This window comes from Canis lupus, chromosome 18 (genome assembly GCF_011100685.1).
Source record: "Canis lupus familiaris isolate Mischka breed German Shepherd chromosome 18, alternate assembly UU_Cfam_GSD_1.0, whole genome shotgun sequence".
Lineage (NCBI taxonomy): Eukaryota > Metazoa > Chordata > Mammalia > Carnivora > Canidae > Canis > Canis lupus.
This window is the reverse complement of record NC_049239.1, coordinates 39,028,494-39,034,305: the sequence shown is the minus strand read 5'-3', so window position 1 is coordinate 39,034,305 and position 5,812 is coordinate 39,028,494. Positions and strand designations below refer to the sequence as shown.

At 45.8% G+C, this 5,812-nt stretch overlaps 1 pseudogene; it reads right to left on the bottom strand.

Annotated features, from left to right (window-relative positions):
* Positions 1 to 2,939: 2,939 nt before the first annotated feature.
* LOC106559990 lies at positions 2,940 to 3,456 on the bottom strand (annotated as a pseudogene).
* Positions 3,457 to 5,812: the final 2,356 nt, after the last annotated feature.

Here is a 5,812-nt window from a genome sequence, read left to right as displayed (position 1 = left end):
ACAGCACCAACCACAGCACTGAGGTTTTACCAAGTTGTGAGGTGCCACATTAAGAATTTTTCGGGCAGCCCCGGTGGCCCAGCAGTTTAGCGCTGCCTTCAGCCCAGGGTGGGATCCTGGAGATCTGGGATGGAGTCCCATGTCGGGCTCCCTACATGGAGCCTGCTTCTCCCTCTGCCTGTGTCTCTGCCTCTCTCTCTGTGTATCTCTCATGAATAAATAAATTTTTAAAATCCTTTTAAGAAAAGAATTTTTCGGGACACCTGGGCGGCTCAGCAGTTAAGCATCTGCCTTCAGCCCACAATGTGATCTTGGGATCCTGGGATTGAGTCTCACACTGGGCTCCCTGCAGGGAGCCTGCTTCTTTCTCTGCCTATTTCTGTGTGTGTGTGTGTGTGTGTGTGTGTGTGTGTGTGATGAATAAATAAATAAAATCTTTTAAAAAAGAAAATAGGGCAGCCCCAGTGGCTCAGCAGTTTATCACCACCTTCAGCCCAGGGCAGGATCCTGGAGACCTGGGATCGAGTCCCACATTGGGCTCCCTGCATGGAGCCTGCTTCTCCCTCTGCCTGTGTCTCTGCCTTTTTCTCTCTCTATGTCTCTCATGAATAAATAAATAAATAAATAAATAAATAAATAAATAAATAAAATCTTTAAAAAAAGAAAGAAAGAAAATAATTTTTCATGGATTACATAATTTCATTGAGGCAAGGTCACACCTTATAGAAAGGATATGCTACAGAAGATGTCAGATAATTCAAGACTTAAGTAATTTGACATTCCCAGGGTCATGAGACCCAACCCCACATTGGGCTCCACTCTCTGCTCAGCAGGGAGCCTGCTTCTCCCTCTCCTGCCTGGGGCTCCCCCAGTGTGCGCTCTCCCTCTCTCTCTCTCTCTCTCAAATAAATAAATAAAATCTTCAAGTAATTTGACATTATATTTTCCAGAAGAATCACTATAAAAGGATGGGGAGAGGAATGTTCAACCATTGCAGAATATTTTTTGCCTTTGTGCTATTTTTTATTTACTAAACACTAAAATCTCTAATGTTTCACAAGATAGGCACTCCTAAAGTAACAGCTTGCCATGTCACGACAGTTCTTTGGGCTTTTTCATAGTGTTTTATCATATCTAACTTCCATTACAAAGTTATTGATTTTGGACTGTGTTTTTTGGCACTCATGCCAGCACTTAATGAACTCTGAGAAAATATCATTCCAAGATACAGAAAATATTTTAAATGATAATGCTGAATATTAAAACAACAGTGCATCAGTCATTAGCAACCACTCTCAGAAGTTATGATGCATATAAACAATGGCTCAGTTCACACAATATGAGCACTAATAGCCATTATTTACTTTTGCCAGCTCAAGGGATGCTGTCGTGTGGCAATGGTTATAAACAGTGCACAGGCCCAGTCAACTCACCAATTTTGAAATTATGTACCCTTGGTGATTTCTTTAAATTTAGGAAGATATAGGGGCACCTGGCTGGCTCAGTCAGTAGAACATGCAACTCTTGATCTTGGAGTTGTGAGTTTGAGCCTCATGTTGGGTGTAGAAATTACTAAAAAAATAAAATCTTTTAAAAATAAAGAATTTAGGGAGATTTGCAGTTTTTCAAATTTGCTTAACTCAAATTTACATAATATATAATAGCACTACACCCATTATATCCTCTTTTGGTAGATGAAAAATAAAGTCTTAGAAAGCAATTCATCTTCAAAGGGGCACCTAGCTGGGTTAGTTGGAAAATCATGTAGGTCTTGATCTCGGGGTTGTGAGTTTGAGGCTCATATTGGATGTAGAGATTACTAACGTATATAATAATAAGTTTTTAGGGATCCCTGGGTGGTGCAGCGGTTTGGCACCTGCCTTTGGCCCAGGGCGTGATCCTGGAGACCCGGGATCGAATCCCACGTCAGGCTCCCGGTGCATGGAGCCTGCTTCTCCCTCTGCCTATGTCTCTGCCTCTCTCTCTCTGTGACTATCATAAATAAATAAAAAAAATTTAAAAAAAAATAATAATACATTTTTAAAAAGAAAGAAAGAAAGCAATGTATCTTTTCCTTTAAGGTCTCATAGTTGATGAATGATGGAGTGGAGAGTAGACTCCAGTGCTTAGTAACCTAGATTCCCTTTCTCTCAAGGTAATTTCATGTTAATTACTTAATTGATTTTTATTAAAGATTTTATATCATGTTATTTTTTAAAGTAGGCTCCACGCCCAACATGGGGATTGAACTAATGACCCTGAGATCAAGAGCTGTATGTTCTATGGATGCAGCCAGGCAGATGCCCCCCAAGTTCATCTTTGAGAACTTACTGGTATTCCTTGTCCTAAGCCTTGGTTCAAACTACACACATCCATCCCAAGAGCTGTACTTAATTTTGGATCTTAGGAAGAAATGTTGAGGAAATATGAATCCCTTCATTTCAGAAAAACCTTTACACAAGTTAGGTTTTGGGGATGTCTGGGTGGCTCAGGGGTTGAGCGTCTGTCTTTGGCTCAGGTAGTGATCTCAGGTCCCAGGGTCAAGTCCTGCAATAGGCTCTCTGCGAGAAGCCTGCTTCTCCCTCTGCCTATGTCTCTGTGTCTCTCATGAATAAAATAAAATCTTAAAAAAAAAAAAAACAACAAGTTGGGTTTTGTATATCCAAACTTCTCTCCTGACCTGCTATGGCTACTCAGGGAGGGGCAGCCTGTATAGAAGCATGGATGCACTGACCCTAAGGACAGGGGGTTCTATTCCTCAGGACAAGGGCTGCCTACCGTCTGGATAACTAACAGGCACCAGCCAAGGGACTTCTTGAAATACGGTCAGCTTCAAGTGACCCAGACAAAAGACTAGCATTTGGCAAATTCTTCTCATTGCGTTTTGTTTTGTTTTGTCTTCAAATGATCCTTTATTGAAATATTTTCCTTTGCAGTTCTTAACTAGCTGGGCATACCACTGCACCACTATTGATGTCATCTATGATGTCATGAGGGTGGTGGCCATCAACATTGCAACCCACAGATCGGGCAATCCCCAGGATGTCCAGAGACATGGTTCCAGAGAGTTCTCAGGCTAAAGATTGGTGCCACATCTCTCAGGCAATGTTGACCATCTCATCAAAAGTGGTATTTCCATTGTACTTAATGTTTTTCTGCTTCTTTCTGTCTCTTGGTGGTTCCTTGAGGACTTTGATAATCAGGGCAGAGGCAGAAGGCACCGCTTCAATCTGAGCCTGTCTGTTTTAAATGGTCAGCACCCCTGCCATCCTCAGACCCTTCCAATCTCCAATCACCAACCTTTTTTGGAGACACACCCAGTGGGCTGATCTTCCAGGCTAGGTCGGACTCGGAGTTCACTTCCCCACCTGAGCACCTCAGGTATGCAATGTGGATCTTGTCGGGGTCCAATTGAGGCAGCATGGTGGAGGTGGCTGGGGTCAGGTGAATCTGAATTCGAGATAACCCGAACAATTTCTCCTTTGTCTCCTGCAGCCGAAAGTTCCTTGCATATTTAACCCTGCTCTTGGCTAGCAGCTTAGCACACATGCACACTCATAGCCAGATGGATGCACACATACTTTTGTACACACATACACTGCTACAAGAGTCACCAACGTGCACGTGCACTCACATACACACCTGTGTACAGAAACACATGCACACCAGCCTGTGGAAAGGTGCGGCGGAGCGGTGGGGCAAATTTTACACCCAGTCCTGTCCAGCCCCAATCCTGGAGCAGGGCCTCCGGGACACGGAGGCACAGGGAACATTCCCCCACAGTAAGAATTTCAGAGCCAGTCAGCACTAATTACCAGGCGTGGAATAGGCCCATCCATCATCTCGGGGCCGACAGGCTGGCCCCACAGCCGCCTCCCCCCTCCCCCATTGCACTCCATTTCTCCTTGAGTGACCGTAGAATGGCTCTGCCGAGGGCAGGCCTTGTAGCGTCGGTCCTGTCCAGAATCACGACTGTGGACATGCCCTGGCCTGGCTGCTGGCTTTTGCCTCTTCTCTCTGCACTCTGGGAGAGCTCCTGGGACACCGCCCCAGGCCCTTCCATGCCCTACCCTCTTCCAAGTGGGTTTTACTGTGTGCTCCACACTGGGCTTCATTTTCACTATTTTGCTGAAAATCTACAGGTTTGGCCAGGTTTGCAAATGCAGGAAAGGAGCCCGTAGGAAATAATTTGCTCAGGGTCACCGGCCAGGATGGCTAGAGATAGTATTCAAAGCAGAGTTTGCTACTTGCATGTCCCAGGATCCCAGGGCTTCTCCTGCCATCTCCTCTCTCACCTCCATGCAGGTGACTCCCCCAGTCAACCCCTTATTGCTGAGCATTTTCTCTTGGAAGACCTGGTGGCACTTCTTTCTTATCTTCTCTCCTATATCAGCTAAAAGAACCAAAGTCTGAAGGAGTCCCACAGGGGGAGGCCCAAATACCAGCCTCCAGGGCTGAGGCGTAGGGGCTGTGCTGCAAATGAGCGGCAACTGAGCCGGCTGGCATGAGAGGGGCCGCTAGCGATGCCTTCACTGTGGGCCAGGTCCGTGTGGTGGCAGCAGCCGGACTGGGCTGGTTTCAGGACACAGAGTTGGAGCCAGGCTGTCAGCCCTGGGTCCCCCACCCCTGGTCATCTAGCTCTGCTTCCTGGGGACTGAGTGTGTTGGAGGTGTCTCTGGGGCTAGGGCAGCATGGTCCTCCCCGGAAACATCCACTCCCCTGCTGAAATGAGTTTGAAAGCCTCCTTCAAGGCAGAGACATGTCTTTTTCTCATTATCCTCAGCTTCAAGCATGGAGCCTGGCACCTACAGAGCTGGTGCTCAGTCCATAGCAGCTAAAACAAAACACAACAACAAGTGCATTTCTGAGTCCTATCCACTTATTTAAATGCTGCCATTTCAGGGCGTGATCCTGGAGACCCGGGATCGAAACCCACGTAGGGCTCCCGGTGCATGGAGCCTGCTTCTCCCTCTGCCTGTGTCTCTGCCTCTCTCTCTCTCACTGTGTGCCTATCATAAATAAATAAAAATTTTAAAAAAATTAAAATTAAAATTAAAAAATAAATGCTGCCATTCTTCTGTATCCAGTGCAAACCCCCACCCCCAGCAAGGATCTCTGCTCTTCCCGGCTAATAGAACCACCCCTCTTCCAAACACAGTGCCAAGCATACGTTGCCTTGTATAATTTGTAACATGTGCATGAGTATTTGCCTTTTCACTCCAACTCCTAGGGAGCTCCTTAGGAAGTTGCCTCATACGGTGCTTCTTTGGCCTCATCTATGCCTATAAATGTGCAGCAGACACCTTTGATTCAAAGTATATAATGTCCAGGGAAGCCTGGCTGGCTCAGTCTGTAGAGCATGAGATTCTTGACTTCGGAGTCTTGAGTTCAAACCCCATGTTGGGCTGGTGTAGAGGAGCTCACTCAATTTAAGAGGAAAAAAAAAAAAAGGTCTTAAAAAAACCCACAAAGTATACAATGTCTATACTTGGGCAAAGATTTTACTTTATAATGATGACATGGATGTTATTCTTATTTAACGAGGCTTCTCAGGAAACCACTAGAGGAAGGAATAGCAAAGCACAGCTTCTTGTGGTTATTATCAGCCAGGGTTTTCCCTGACAAGTATCTCTCAACCGGGGAATCACGCATTTGTGTTTGGGTGGTCTTTCTTCCTCACTGCTGCCCCTCGCCTCTGTCTTTGATCCCTGGGGCAGGATCTGGGACTCCATGGATGGGCTGCATCTGTCAGAACTGGGGGTGATGGTTCCACACCCTTCATGGACGTAAACATCTGGCGTCTGGAATTTTA